Here is a 17,042-nt window from a genome sequence, read left to right on the forward strand (position 1 = left end):
CTAGGTATACCAGAGGTGGAAATATCAGTGGCAATGCCACTCGACAATCGTATCCTGATCTATCAGAAGATTGGAATTCGAAAAAAGTATCGCGCGCGTCACGAGACACTCACGATGCAAACGGAGGCGTGAGAGAAGGAGCCAGATAGATAAATAAATCGATAGACAGATAGATACGTGGACAGACATATAAATAGATAGATACATAGATAGAATGTATATATATATACACATATAGGAAGAGAGGCAGAAGAGGCGCGCATGTATTCGCGTGAACCATACCGTGCCGTCGATGGTGCGATGCGTGGCGGGGGTGTGTGTGTGGGTGACCTAATTTTTGCAAAACAGCCGGGGCTGCGGATCCGCCGCCGGTCCGCGGAATACTAGTAGCGGCGCTGGTGGTAGTCGTGGTGGTAGTCGGTAGCATAGATGTCCGCTTCCCCTCCACGTTGTTCATCGCTCAGGCACACGGAAAATCCGTCGCTTTTCCGGATGCTACGGCACTGTGCCGCGGCGTCGCCGCCGGAGAGAGAGAGAACCCTTTCGTCAGTTGGGTCTCGGCCGCCGTCAACGTCAATACGACGAAGGTGCACGAGAGTACGTCGCCTCGGCTCCGGTTAGCGAGACATTCATCGACGGGAGGAACGCGAGGAACCTGGCCACTCGCATCCCGCGTTTACGTCTCTCTCCCCCAATTGTATCTCGCCAGTATTTCCGTATTTTCGAACGTACGCTCCGTCAATCTCTTTCCCTTTTTCTCTCTTCGCCCTCCCTTCTCTCTATCTTTTTTCATACGTTTCGATACGTTCGCGTCCCAACATCAGGTCACCGGTGCATCGGTACTGCGTTTATGTGCATCGTGAGTGGCCGATAGAGTGGATGATGACACATAGTGGAGGACGCATCATTCGGGTGTAAAGAGCTAGAATTGCGTGCTCGATGCAGTGTGCAGCCGGCAAGAGTATGGCCGGTGATTCGTATATTTTTTTCGATACGATCCTCATGGGAGTGCCCGCGAGTGCTGTCTCCGAGTGCGACGGCGGCGACGGTGGCGGCGAACATGCCGGATGTGAATAATAGAAGAGAGAATGTTCGACGTTATTAGGTGCAGTATCGACGTTATGCTCGCTTACATTATGCCAATCGGGAGGAAGACGGATGCATAGCTTGAGGTTCGCGACATTTGTTTATCCATTGCCACTTGTGCAAATTCACGTGCCATTGTTGTAACAACAACTACTCGTATGTACTCGTATTATTGCGAATTTTCGAGCAGCGTCAAACGGACAATTAGATTTTCCGCTTTGTGATAGTTAATTGAGAAAATTTTTTATTCGTTTCTTTTTATTCAACGAACACGAGGAAGAATTTAATTACTTAAATCTATATTGCTCGTTTGCTTTTGAGGGAAGAACAAAAGGAATGTGCGGCAACGCGTGTGGGAGGATCTCTTTTTTTAGATTACTGTTGTGTGCGAACGTTATAAGCTTGATGAATAACTTTTTGGTTCGCCTAATGAAAGAACGTTGATATTTTTGTTTGTGTAAAATTACTCTGTCTCTTTGTAATCTATGTGCGTTATCATAGACATTTAGCTAAAATTACATAAAAGTAATTAAAAGCATTTTCCCGCGTCTGTGATAAGTGGTACGCGCTGCTGTGATATTTGACTTTTTGCTCAAGTGGAATCGAATCAAGCAAACGAACTTTATTGATCATTTATTGGCCATTTGATTTCAAAAAGAAGCAGAGAATAAGAGAAATATTTATTTGTTTTTAAATTCTTGTGCGATGATAAACTGTTTTATCCTTAATCTGTTTCAACGAAAGATTGAGGATTTGTCTTTTCTTGATTGAAAATGTGCAGAAATACACATTTCGCGATTATTGCGACGTCTGTCAATTATAAATCAATATTTTTTCCCATCAATATTACGAAATAATGCTAATTAATATCTTTTTAAATCTTTTTACCTTTTATTTTTTTTTTAAATTTGTACGGTGCTGAAGGAAAACTTTAAAACGCAAAAGAAGCTGATTGCATTCCAAAATCGATTTTGTTCTTTTCTTACTTTGTGCACGACATAAGAGTTCGTTTAGAGAAAAAGCGGGACACTCTTGGAAATCTATTCAAAGATTTATTTGGAGAATCGATTACTTTAATGGACGTTGTAGAAACCTTGTTAGTGGAACTGAACCCTTCAGCGAATTTTTTAATTTAGTAAAAAAAATCGCTTGCAACAATTCTTACGATACACTCGACGAAAAAAATGCTTAGTCTTCGTTTTTGAAAGTCGGATAAATGAGTAGTCGTATTCCTTTTCACTACAATTTTTCATACGCGTTTCAAATTTTTCATTTCGAGGCAAAATTAACGGGACGCACGCTGCTACATTACCATGACTTTGAAGCAATAAACAAATTTATTTTGCAAACAACATACTGTTTTCTCTTGAAACACGGTAGACATGCAGAAATATTATCGCTTGCTTCTGCAGCACATATTTTGCATAAAACTATTGATAAATCTTTAAGTATTGTATCCTTTTTTAATACCAGAAAAATATCCTTGAGCGTTTGTATTGATATTTAAAATAATTAAAAACTAGGAACTTGAAAGAAAATATTAGAAATATTTTTAATGAACTGTTTGCATTAAATGATTAAAGCATGATATATTATTATAACGAAACTGCTGACTTATGACTATAAAATTATAAAGATGTGATTGATATATTGCCACGAGCCTTGCAATTATAAAAATTATGATACAATCTTGATTTTCTCTCTATCGATTTTCTCATCTAACAGTTCGTCCTCATTCTGATGAACAAGTTTTCCTATGTATCGTCACTTGGGAACTTTTTACGAAAGTGCCGGAAACATTTTCAAGTTATTCGTAGAACCATTATTTTCCCATCCTCTAGAACACATTCTCGCAATATAATAATGTCACGAATAGGTGAATTATTTTCTAAAGTGCGCAAAATTCTTTTATATTTTATTATAATCTAAAATCTTTAACTGATTGTAACAATAGAGCATTAAATATACGAGTATATTTGATTTACATGGTTTTATTCGGTATTTAAGTGTTTAAAAATATGTCATAATTATAGATGTATTAAATATTAATTGTCCATCATAATGAATAAAACGGATTACATACGCGGATAAGAAATTTAGCTGATTGAGCATTTAAAAATTTGTATAGCTATGTTTTTTTTCTGCGCGTTTTTTTCCTATATCTTTCACTTTCTTTTTCTCTGTCTATCAAATTTATTCAAGTTCATTCATCTATTCTATTATCCCTAGAGTGTTCTTTGTCGCCTGTCTGCGAAACAAGAACGTCACTTTTCCATGCAACCATGTATGCATCATGTTCTTCGCGGTGAGATTTACGACTCGATTGTCTGCGAAATTGAATATTCTTTTCACTTCAGTAGCACACGCATAATAGATGTTTCGTTATAGATATATATATTATCCAACGCGAGAAACGTGTACGAGTGGATTTTAAAATGCGGTCGATTGGAATTATGAAACTTTTGTATCTAAAATCGGAATATATTATATATGCTAATGTTATTAATAAGATATTAAACGGTATTATTAACGTGCACGGGGATTAATACATTATAGATTAAAGTACACAAATAAAATTACACACACAGTCTGTGGCGATCTATAACGATAACAGAATTCTATCAATTTTTAATTTCACGAAGGACGGCTATTGTTACTTGTACTTTTATACATCGCGACACATATATAGAATATGCGCGATATCGACAGGTTGCAAATGAAACAGTTGCAAGTGAAACAAATGTACGTTCGATCACGTCCGTCAAGTCTGTTCCGCGGATGCGGCGAGATGATAGAGCCGGACCAGTTATAAAACTACAGCGTGCGTGCGTTCGTTATTGCGCAAGTTTTGCCGTGATCCAGGATCTGGAGAAGTTATACATTTATTCATGTTTTATTTTTCCCTCTAAAACCCTGCGAACAGAGTTTCATTCCGTCTGCTTTCCAGTGGAAATATTTCTTGTATAATTTCCTTTTGTTATTTCGTGATTTGAAATTGTTAAATTTTTCAACACACGAACAAAAAGTACAGATTCTTTCCGTGATATCGAGCGGATGTGCGTGCGGCATGATATGTATCTACCGTTTCGAGTGATATGAATCATTTGTATATCAAAATATCGCGTACATTTTTTTGGAATCTTTTATAATTGAGGAAAGTCTTCAAAAATTCTAACAATATTTTATAGAAGTTATATATTGTAATTAAATCCCTTTAATTATCATAAATTATTACTGATAAATTTATTGTTATTAAACATCTGCATATGAGTATTCAGAATGAATGATCTTTTACTATAGTTACAACAATGGCACTCAACATCATAGTTTCGGCTATTAACTTAATGAGAGAAAATTATTAAGCTAGGATAAATTACTCAGAGATATTTGAATGCATTGATATTATTCTCGGCCAGTAATCAGGCGACTATATGTATATATGTTTATTGCCACATATTGAGATATTTATTGTTTTAAGAAAGTTTATTATTAAACTGCTTGCTAATTGTTCGATTGATTAAATTTGTAGCGCATACACTTTTTAACCGCTACATGTTTGGAGTGATATTTAGCGGCTATCTTAAAGCAAAGTTTTATTGCCAATCCAAGCTTGATATAACTTTGATTTGGTCGTAATAAAATTTTCAAAACCCGGCGTGGCTCATCATTTTTCAAACTTGCCGAGCGGAAACGCGTCACCAAGAAATTCGATAATAACAAATGTATCGGAGATATAACTTATATAAGAGAAGAAAACGCTATTCGTTGTCGACAGATAAATGTCAATTTAAACTTGAGGACAAGACAAGCACAAGGAGGATGGTCTTGTTCGTGCAGACGTCGATGGGATAAATGCATCAGTAAAAACAAGTGTCACGCAACGTCACATAGTTTCGTTTACTATTGCGATTATTCTTAGAAGGAATAGCTTAACAACAAATTAAATTCAATTTAGACTTTCGAGTAGTTTATTTGGTCAATTTGATAGTTATATAATAGCATACACATGTGTATAAAATGCGCGATGATAATAGTTTCTCATTTAATTAAAATTTTTTTAATAAACATTCTATTCTGTTTTAATTACATAGGTGCACAATCTTTTTAAATACTTTTAAATACTTTCAATTTTTCATTGTGTGAATTAGAAATGATTACGCTTGTGAAAGCTAGATGATTAAATTTAAATTCGAATAGTATTAAATGAAAGAAACGTTCGAATAATATTAAATGAAAGAAAAATGTAAATATTTATTTGAAAAAACTAATCCGATTAAATTTGAAAGGTCGACTTCGAAAATATTTGCGATATCGACACTTTTGTTACCGCACAATCCGCGCGCATACTATTAATAATCCGTATATTGATTTACCTGAATCTATTCATAAGCGTTGATAACCTATCCTGCCACGCATATAGTTCGCCTCAATATTACGTGTTATCCGCGATCGTTTACCCATTATTGAAAAATTCTCTTCACTCGATCCTCTAAATAGATTCGCATAATCAACCGCTTTGAGTTATTTTAAACTCCTATTATCTTACACGCGTTCAATGATATATTTTATTTTATATTTCTTTGCAAAAATTTTAATTATTATTTAGATTACTTTAATTTTCTTTCACATGAATTGTTTTCTTTCGACTTTTTTATTATAATGTTTTAATTTTTCAATTGTATTATTTATTTAATCATTTATTTAATTTCAATTTTTAAATTTTTGTATAGTATTCTTGGTTAAATTATAAATAAAAATTAAATTATAAATTATGCTATATATAATAGCTATATATAATAGTTTCTAAAATTATACAAGGAGTAAGAAAATAAATGAAATATAAAGTTGAAAAAAAATAGCTTTAATTTTTAGGATTTTTAATACAATATGTGGTGTTGCGTTGCTTAAAGTATCAGCAAAGCGATTGCACATGTCTAAGATGCCATTGCTAACGATTCCTGATTTCTGTAGATGAACTTGGCATAATGATGGTAAATATTCCGTACATGCGCATTAACGCATCGATAATTGGCAATAATAGATGCATTCGTAATACATGGACGCTGTGGAAACGAGAACATGTAAAAGAAAATATTTTGTTCATTGTTTTAATATCTCCATTAATATCATAAATATTATTTTATAGCATTGTTTGATGAAATAACATTTTTTGAATTTCGTTTGAAAAGTTTAATGAATCTATTTAATATTATTGTTATATAGTTCTTGTTTAACAAAATTATTTCGATTTTATGCATATAAAAATTAAAAATAAATCGCGATATCTAAAAATCATTTATTTGTTATATCTTTTTTTTGTTGTACATTTTCACGACAAGTAGAATAATAGTTCATCAACGTTTTAACGTTTCAAAACGTGATTTGTAATGAATTGAAAAAAAATATGGAAAATAAAACCAAATATAATATATTTAATTCAGGTTTAGGATATCATCGTTTTGTAACTTCTATTGTACGAAATATAATGATTTATGTTCAATTATTTCTCGCCAAATAAACGTTAATGTAAATATATATCATGGTTTACTCGTATTCTCTCCTGAACTATTGTTATCGAATTCTGTTATTGTACTATATTTCATACGCAAAACACAAGAATACATTTCAATCTGTATAATTTCCGCTCGTATATCTCACATACATTTAAGTTTTTCAAAATTCATGATTTAATCGTAATTTATATATGTAATTTATATATTTTTGAATTTATTGGATAAACATTTTCCCGCATAAATTTAAAACATTCATTATACGATTAAAAATTATGTTTTTTCAAATATTTATTGTAACGATTATTTATATCGACATATGAATGAATATAATTATCAGAGTTATATATTTTATGACATACAACGAATTTACAACGTTATCTCGGCAATTTTAATTTAAATCGACTGCGAATTTCAAATTCATCTACTTTCTAGGCAATTTTATGATTTAATGGTTTAGTAAAAATTCTAGTAGATTGCGGATAAATTACAATTCTCGACTAACAGAAGCGATGTTTACATCGTACTTGATTACGCTAGTCATCTAAAAATATTTTAAACGCTTATTTTTTTTCTTGCTCAGAAATACTGGGAAGATAGGGAATTATGCAAGAAATTTGCGTTTTCATATTTTGTGAATATGCTGGAAATTTTTTTCATAAAAAATAATATTGGTAGGAATAAAATAGAGACGGGGAAAGCAGAATGAAAAATAATATTTTATTTTAATTATCATTCATAATTATTTTTAATGATTTAAAATAATAATGCCTATCTTATTTATATTAGACAATATATTAATAAATTTAGTACAGTTGAATTAAGTATGAAAAGCGGCATCTTTATAATACATTTAAATTAAGTAGAATGCAAGGAATATATTTCAGGTTCAGATGTGTATTAAATTAAATTAATTTAATGAAGCGCAAAGCCAATTAACAATTTCATTTTCTGTTATTCAACGAAATTGCGATTGTTTTGCAACTTTTGCTCATAGCATTGATTATTTTGTAATTTAGACGGGATGTTTATTATTTTGTTTGCATCAACCATTTCTATATTTCTGCTTCGAATACAATTGCGTGGTAACGATATATTCTCGCGAGAGAAATGTAATTTACAATCTTCGAAGACGCTTTCTCTAATATTTCACGATTGAAGTTTCATAATCATTGGCTGTCAATATTTCTGTCATTATCAGTTTTCTTTTTAATTCTTTTATTTTGTTATTTTTTTTTTTATATTAGATTCGCACTAGATATTTTTGTTCAGTTGCATAGTAAATATTTATTACATATGTATAAAAATTTGTATAATTTAATAGTAGTCAATGTCTAATCAAAATTTTATCATATATACGTGGTAGTTTAGTACTATAATTTTTACATAATTGAGAGATATGGAATGATTAATTTGTTATTAAGCACCTATGTATATTTACATTTATATGTTATGGCATCAATATGTGATTGTATTTGAGGCGCTGGTTAAGCGTGGAATTATATTGCAATTGCGGCTGGGGGCTACAGTTTGTAGGATATTTTGCATTATAATTAGTGAGCCTTAAATTACTAATGTCCTTCATTTCGCTGTGTTTCGCTATATATATATATATATGCAGCATATTCCATTTAGATCTCCTGTTCGATTTAATCCTTCTACAGTCATTTTACAAATTCCATTACGTTAAAGTACTTTGTGTACAGGATTTATAGCTGAGAGAAAGTATGCAACGAGAGACATTAAAACGTATTGCTTGTAGCGATCGATCTCATTGACTTAACATACACGTTTAAGATAAAATTCAATAGTAAATAGCAGGATAATGCGCACGTTTTTTGATGCTTTTTATTGGAATTTTCAAGACTCAATAATTCCATAAATGGTGAAGAACATATATGTATATAATAAATAAAAGCAGTATTAAAATAGTATCAAATTTTATTGTGCACACAACGAGAGTACTAAAATGAAAAACATACAAATATATAACCGACATTTTTTTTTTCGTCCCGCCAAAATAATCTCATGAATATCTTTATTGTGTCCGCAACCACTATTACGGAGCATAAATATCATGTGACCGGCGATTAAAAATAACATCGACATAAATACGCGCATGTTGTTTATCGATTCATCGGCGAAATCGAACGCATTTCTCGTCAGATATGGAAAACCATAAATTCGCCGCTATTGGAGAAACGCGAGTAGGTCTTGTGTTGCGTGCTCGTCTTTTCGTTTTGCATAGCCTTCTTAAGGGAGTCATAGCCTTAACCTTTGCATTTAATTTACGACCTAGCGTTTCTACTAAAGAAAACCCTTGATAAAGTATCATTATTGAGATTAAGTGCACGCGCGCGATGCAACCTCTTAATTATAATGATCTTCTGATTGCGCGCGGAAAATCCAAATGGTAAATGGCCTATCTTAAGATGGAATAACGCAATGAAAAAATGCGAAATAATATTGCAATATTGTATCGCACACGTTGAAGTTTTTCATTTAAATGCTGCATACATGTAATAATGGACGAAAAAAACAAAATTAATATCTCAACGTAAATATTTTCAATATGTGGCGTATTATATTATATGTCAATTTTATTAAAAAAACATGTGAAATGTATATAGAGGTATATAGTTTTACATGATATTTGTTTTTGCATATCTCTCTCGCGTGCATCTCTCCTCCCGGTTATACATATTTAAAATAAATACTTTCCACGAGCATCTCATGGATTTTATACGAAATTTTTTACAGACCATTGGCCCAATGTGTAGTAATACTACGAGACTTATGCGTGAACGCATACTTCTCAACGATCGACAATCAATTTCGTGTTCTATCCTGTATCATCGCATCAAGAGCCTCATATTCTTCGTTACTGGACATTATTTAATATGGTAAATGAATTCAGATGAGCTCCATCTCCCTACACAGGAAAAAGATATTTTTTAAAATTCGTAAAGTGAAAACGAAATGTATTTTGGTGTAACTCCAAGAGTGAATGCGTGTAATCGAGTAACGTTATCTGGACGAGTGCAAATTAAACTCTCATTCGTGTCAGTTGATCGTGGTGCATGATTGAGCGCAAAAGTCGACAATAACAGGATTTCATCCTCTCGTCAACTTTTTTGCACTGGTTCGGGTTATCGCACAAATATCGTGTGAAAATGAAAAATCTCTGCGTAAAAGTGCATTTGATCCGACAGTTACGTGATGTAGAAAATTACGCGTGCTCTTTGATTATGGATCGAAACTTTTAAAATCTTTTGCGATGCGTCGCGTATTTTTAGCCACCTGATGTGGTGTGGATAGGAACGATTTAACGAGAGTAATTAGAGTGATTAGAACTTGTCGATGTAAAGTGCAATATGGTAATGAAAAAGTCGGAATAAATACGTGACATTTTAAACAAGCTGCTCCAATTTATAATTTAATGTTTATTATATTATAAATTCATTTAAAAAATCCCTGTCAACTTCGATTCCGATTCGCTCATCAAAATTATTTTGCATAATAACATCTGTTCGATACAATATACAGAAACTATAACCACGCTAATTAAAATACAAATAAGCAAAGTGCGATCATAGTTAGCATAATTTTATACATCATATACTATTACAAAAGAAGGAAAATACAATCATAATACAATAGACTCGACTAATAATAATACATAGATTCTAAAATTCATGAGAAGAAAAATGATTTAATGATGAAGGAGTCTATATATGAAAATAGTCAGTATTTAAATTATATCATAAAAAGTGTGCGGGAGGATTTGCAAACGTTTAGTTGCTAGCTTAGTTGCGGTTTTTCATCTTAAAGTTTACCAAACCGCGTTGAATATCCGACGAATACGAGATAAATTAAGAGCGACGAGCTTTGTAGACGACAAAATTTCGCGTGCTCAGTTTACACTTCATTATACTTGAAGTTACTTTGGACCTAGCATAGTCGAGTGGAAATGTGCGCGAATGTCGTGAAAACGAAGAAATAAAGAAATGAGAACTTTAATTTATGCGCAAGAACAGAATTGTTAGTTTTGAATTTCTTAAATAGGGCGAATAAATACAAGAAGAATTCACATTAAAATTATTCTAGAAATATTTGAGATAATCAATGAAGGTATTAACAATACAAATTCACAATTATTCTAAGTCTAACTTATTAATAAAAAGAACTCTTTGTAAGGCACGATAACATTAATTTGACGCCAGATTGAATACATCATATAAGTGTAAATCGAGAATGTCAAGAGAGGATGATATGGAGAGGAAATTATGACATGTGAGACAAGGATTTGAGAGCAGACATTTTCCATTAATCATTTTCTGGGATAAAGGACAAAGTTGCTTGTGGTTAGCGCAATCTCGGATCTTTTTTTATTTAAGAACTGAAGTGAAGAAAAGTTGCAGATTTAATTATGTGAGCAAGAGAATAGGATAACGAAGAGTAACACGGAAGATAACGTGAACAACATCAAAGAAAATATTAAGACAAAGAAGATAAGATGCTAATAATTGTTTCATGAATATATTATATTGTTGTTATGAGATGATGTTGTACAACAATGAATTCTGCAAAAAGTTCAATGAAAATTCTGCAAAAGGATCAACGTCGAGAGTAAAGATAAAACTTATGAACCGAGATATTTGTTGAAAAACGGAAGATTTAAAGATTTCTCAATATTTAGAAACAAGGGAGATTTAAAGATTCCTCAATATTTAAAAACATGATTTGTGAATAATATATGTGAATTATTGCTGATATAAGAAATAATAAGTTAAATCTTTTAGAAAAAAAAAGTGCAGCAATCCTTCCGGAAACAATGATGGACAATTTTTGAGATTTCGGAAATTTCTTCGAAAAACAGAATGTGTGACAGGAAATTTATCATGGTACCTGAAAGGTAAATTTATGTATCAAGACGACCTAAGTATGATGCCAAGCGTAATTTGAATATGAATTTGTTTAAAGTGTACCATGTAAAATATATCACGATGAAAATCTTATTGGCTGCTTAATATTCAGTTGATCCATCGTGTAAATTTGATTGTGCCAGCATACAGACAATTTCTTCATAATCGCCGAATTAAAACATTCTATTACATGAGATAAAAAAAGCTGAAATAAGAAACAAATTAACATTGCGTAAATTTTTAATGCTGTTCTACTGTGGAATTATGGAATATCTGATAATGAAAGAGAGAAATATATTCTTCCTTCCTTACATTACTTTTAATAGATAAAGTTAAGAAAGAAATATATTTGTGAAACTTCGGATATCACGTACGTTATGCAAATATTAGAGTCTTATAAAACATATCCTAATAATTATAAGCGAGAGTAACCAAATGCATAATGTACAATTAAATCCGTTTAAAATAAAAAAAAAACGAAAGTCTGGCAAGGACAATCTTTTATTTAAATTTATATCAACGATAAGATGCTTACAGAGTTTGCGAGAGCAAATTGAAAATATGAAAATTCGCACGTGTTGTATCATGAAAAAATTATGAAGAAAGAAAGAAGAAAAATGCAATTTGCGAAATGCTATGCTGACAAGTGTAAATGTAAGACAAACGAGGGGTGATTGACTGTTGAAAAATTATATCCGAATCTTTGTTTACACGTTACAAGCTTCCGGAGCACTTTAGGCAGCAGAAGTGTACTAGAAGTCATCACTCGAGCGACGAATATTCACTCGCTCGAATCTGGGAGCTGCCAAACTCCCAGCGAGTACGTCGATCAACGTCGCGAACACTGCCTCTGCTAAGACAACTTGCCTGCGGCTGGCCCCCCTAAATGTTTTGACATTGAGTGCGTTAGGGTGCCGAGGTGGGGGGCGCGTGGTCTTGCTGCCTGCCGTGCGCCGGCGGCGGCGGGGGTGGGGGTGGTGTCGCTGTCTCGGGGACCACCCCCGAAGTGAAGAAGAGTTCTTCCGCTTTGCTGAAACAGCAGTATCTACCCCATCAGCAACAAAAAGGCCAGTACGATCATCAGACGCAACAAAAAAATACGCAGCAGGAGCAACAGCCGAAGCGTATCTGCGTGGCTCAGATTAAAGAGCGGGCGCCGCTGAGCGATCTCGACGAGGATTTGGACGATGACGATGATGATCTTGACGACGAGGAGAAGGAGTGCGAGTTAAGGATATATGAGGAGGAAGATTACGGAAGGGAAAGTGGCACTCAGCACCGGCTTAGCCCGCGGCTGCAAGACATCGAGGAGGAGGACGATGAGGAGGGTCGTCACGTTCGAGAAAGGTCAGTTGCTAATCCAGTTTCGCGGGTTTTTCGATCTAGTTTGGTATTGAGTTTATTATCATCTCGTCTCAATCACTTTTTTAGAACGTTTACATTATGTACGATATTCAGCGAAAAAGATTATTATACCATATTATTATTCAGATTATTCAGCGAAAAAGATTATTATACCATATTAAAATTGCAGCGCATGATTTAATCGATTTACGTGAATTCAATAGACATGTTGAACGAAGATTAGAATTCAATAATGAATTCAAATTAGATTAGAAGTGATTAGAAGTGGTTTCCGGTTTAGAAAAGTCATGTTTAATTTTACTCATTTATTTTCTCCGCTGAACGCATTCAATTATTATCTAATTGACGCACAATGATTACTTTATAGATGATTTTTAACCATGCTTTAAGTCGTTAATTGTTGCTCAAATGTTATCTCATTAATGCAAATATATCGTGTGATGTAAACAAAGCTTTAAGTAGCTAATTGCTGATTTAATTAAATATTCTGCTATGAGATATCGATAGAATGCGTTAAATTTCGCGATTAATTAATGACGCTTTGCTCTATGATTGCAATTAATTGTTCGCGGTTCGTATAATTATTATTCGTATAATTTTCATTATTATAATTATGTTACATATTAATATTGTTAAGTGTTTCACGCCCTCAATGTAACATATTCATCTTGTAATTTTCCGCGATTAAATTTGTTTGCGCATTTAAGCATGGATAATTCTAGGGGAAAACTTTTGCGGTATCTATTTACAATTAACTACAAATTGTTCGCATACAAACAAGATCTCTTTATTTAAGCGTCACTTTTTTACATTACTCAAGCACTAGATATTTCTACGAATAGACTAAGACATCTGTTGTTGCGAAAATTTACACTAGTTGAAGAACAAACTTTCTCGCCTGGGTCATGCAAACACGTTATAGTTTCACTTTGCCACAAACTGACACATTTCTCAATATTATGCGCTATATTTTAGCATTGCACATGTGCAATCAAACTTACGCCCATTTCATATATCGACGTCGAGGAATCACGTTTACTCGTCGAGTTTATGCTCTGTTCACTCAATTTAACGATACATTATTGTTATAAAAGTTAGTGTCAATCTCTGAAAATGTTTGTGAAAAAAAAGAAAAACTTATTAACGTTACGAAAGCAATTATGTGCGCCAATAAATCAATATAATTACGACGAGATAAATCTTATTAACGCGTTACGAAAGCAATTATGTGCGCCAATAAATAAATACAATTACGACGGGATAAATCTATTTTCGTGGCAGCATGAATGTAATACAATATAATTGTATTTGAAAAAAATATCTTTTCACATATTAGGTAATTCAGAACGCCAATGATAATTTATTTTTAAGCATTAGCTTTACTTCACTAGCTTTACTTTCATATTGTTTACATTTATTTTTATTTTTTTCATTAAACGAAATCTGTCGAAATTCTTTATCAGATATCTAATTAAAGATCTCCGATCTTCTATTGCTAATAATGAAATGTTCTGTAATATGTGTATCCATGTATCGATTGATGCACTTGGTTCAATTGATTTAGCATGGTTAGCGCGGCTATTGTGCTTGCAGAGAATGGCACGCGAAGATCTTCGATAGTCGGCGAAAGATCATCTCGAGGATGGGAAAATTTAATCTGTACCGATCGGCTATTCATACTCTATATCCGATTAAATGTTACAACTAGTTCGCATTGATTGCTTTGCGTTCTTGACGTAATTGCCCGTGGACAGACACTGAGACTTGAACGGGCGACCGCTCGTCGACCTTTTATATTCAACTTTCGGACTATTTCCTCTCATCGCTTGTCGCGTCCCCATCTCTCGCAGAGACGTCCTCGAGCTTTCCTTTCTAAAAGCTCTTTGACAATGAACATATTTTTAGCTCTCTCAGTCATGCGCGTGTAAATGCATGTAAATATGGTTTGAAAATGAAAATCGAAGAAAGCGGATGAGAAGCAGTTTCTGAATTCTTTATGAAAAAAATTGTGAGAATAGAAAGGACGATGGTAGACTTTTAAATTAGATTATACTTTATATTGAAATACTTTACCGGTGTGAAAAAATTTGTGAAAAATATTGCGAAAAATTAAAGTTTTTCAATCTTTTGGATAAATTCTCTTGATACGTTTTACGAATAAAAATACAAAAGAATATTTAGAGAAAATTCTCAAAAATAATTTATTTAAAAATTAGGAGAAAAAAAGATTTGAAACACGAGAGGAAAACAATATTTGCATTTCGTGACATTCTGTTATTTAGTGTATGAAATAATCTACATTGAAGATTAGTAATTGACACAGAAATTAATGTATCATATTAATGCAAGATTTAGTGTAATGGAAATGAAGGGAAAAGCGAGTGGATATTTTGAGATAATGAGACTTTATTGATTTGCTCTCATTGAATATTGTGAGTTATTGACTTTTGTACAAGTGCGTTGAATAAATCAAAATGTGATACACAAGTATTCATCGGAATTCATGTGAATTAATATTGGATACGTTAACAATATGATAGAGACATCTGACGCGCGGTGAAGAAAGAGAAAAATATATAATCATTTTTTGCTTTATACGAAAGTGCATGATTATATTATATTATACATGTATCACATTTATAACAACTATTTATAACATTTTATTCAAAATCTTTCATAGCAGATTATTAGTTTGAAGCGATTTATTAAGATATTCTTCTTACTAGATGTTTCTTTGACAAGAAATATGAAAGAACATTAAATCAGAAATATATGTGTTTTATTTGACTATGTGGCGATATCATTAATTAAGTATTAAGTATATAAAAATTAGTCAAAATTTCTTTATATATTGTGATTGTGACCGATATTTTTTAAGAGAAATTTAAGTTTACTCTTTGAATAAATAAAAAAAATAATAGTGATTTCATAAAATAACGAAAGAATATCGGAAAAGCATGTTTGCGTGAAAGGCGGTCAATAACTTCATATCGGGATGATATATGCTTCATGACTATCCAATCAGCCGCAGGAAACATCGAGACCGTGCCCGAAATTTCCTCGAGTGGACGTTACAAACTAAATGGAATTACGAGGATGGCAGGCAATGCAGGCTAAGAGGAACATGTATCGAGAGTGCGAAGCTTCAAAGCTTGCCGTTAGACGTTAGCACTTGCGGGATATCCCCTCCGATAATTGCGTAAAATGCATGATACATGATTACCTGAAAAAATCAGTAGTTAAGTGTCTATTCGATAACGTGATATATGAGACGCGAAAAGTATCGCGTTAATTTTATCTGATCTTATGATTGTTTGCTTAATGTCAGATTTTATTCAGACAAGATTATTATTGCGCTAATTATTGTATATTTAGATGGGTGTCACATTTTCTAGACCAATTTTAAATAAACATTATATTTTTCTTGCATAAAAATTTTTATTTTTTGTTTTTAAATTTTTCAACGTTTGAATTAATCTTGTGTGAAAAATTTATTATTTTTCGAGTCTAAAGATTTATATTGTAGATATTAATGTATTTTTTTATATAGAGGCTAAAAATTATTCATTCTATGCTTTTGAATCGCAGATGTATGTCTATCTATTCGTTCAGAAAACGATTGACCTGATATTGCTTGTCTAGCACTGATTGCGGTTTTCCTCTGCACAGTTCATAACGATCTAACACTAATGATGAGTATCCATCGGTTTTACGTTAATGGCGATTGCTATTAAGCATCTAAGTGCACACGCGAATTATCAGGCAATTAGCTAATTTAAATGTAAAATGATTGATAAGCACACAGTTATATATATATATATTCTATGTTCTAGTTTATATATATTCTATGACATTGATATGTGTTTAGCTAGTTTAAGAAATATTTTCATTATCAATAGTTTATGTTGATTATTAATAATTTTCGACATTTTGCATATATGTTATTTATGAAAATTTATAGACTATAATATTCTCTTACTACGATATTATTACGAAGATGAAAATGATTAGAGTATGAGTGTAAATTTAAAGCTGCAAGCAAGTTTCCTCAGATTACTTAAGACAACATGATTGAATCAATAATTAACTTGTCTCAAGAAAGCTAAAGCGACTGATGTAATTAACACAGAGAATACTTATAAAACGTTTGCCTTAC

The 17,042-nt window shown here is 32.6% G+C and overlaps 1 protein-coding gene across 2 annotated transcripts in view; it reads left to right on the top strand.

The window, feature by feature from the left end:
* LOC105256745 (cAMP-specific 3',5'-cyclic phosphodiesterase) overlaps positions 1–17,042 on the top strand; it is a 316,988-nt gene that overhangs the window by 55,739 nt on the left and 244,207 nt on the right. The window contains exon 1 of one of the 2 annotated variants that reach the window (XM_020029220.2): positions 11,869–12,868. The exons of the other annotated variant lie outside the window; for it this stretch is intronic. The gene's annotated coding sequence lies outside the window, so the exon portion shown is untranslated. Of the gene's footprint in view, positions 1–11,868; positions 12,869–17,042 lie in introns of those variants that run through there. 2 annotated transcript variants of the gene reach the window in all.

This window comes from Camponotus floridanus, unplaced genomic scaffold (assembly GCF_003227725.1).
Source record: "Camponotus floridanus strain SB8 unplaced genomic scaffold, Cflo_v7.5 scaffold45, whole genome shotgun sequence".
NCBI classification, from domain to species: Eukaryota; Metazoa; Arthropoda; class Insecta; order Hymenoptera; family Formicidae; genus Camponotus; species Camponotus floridanus.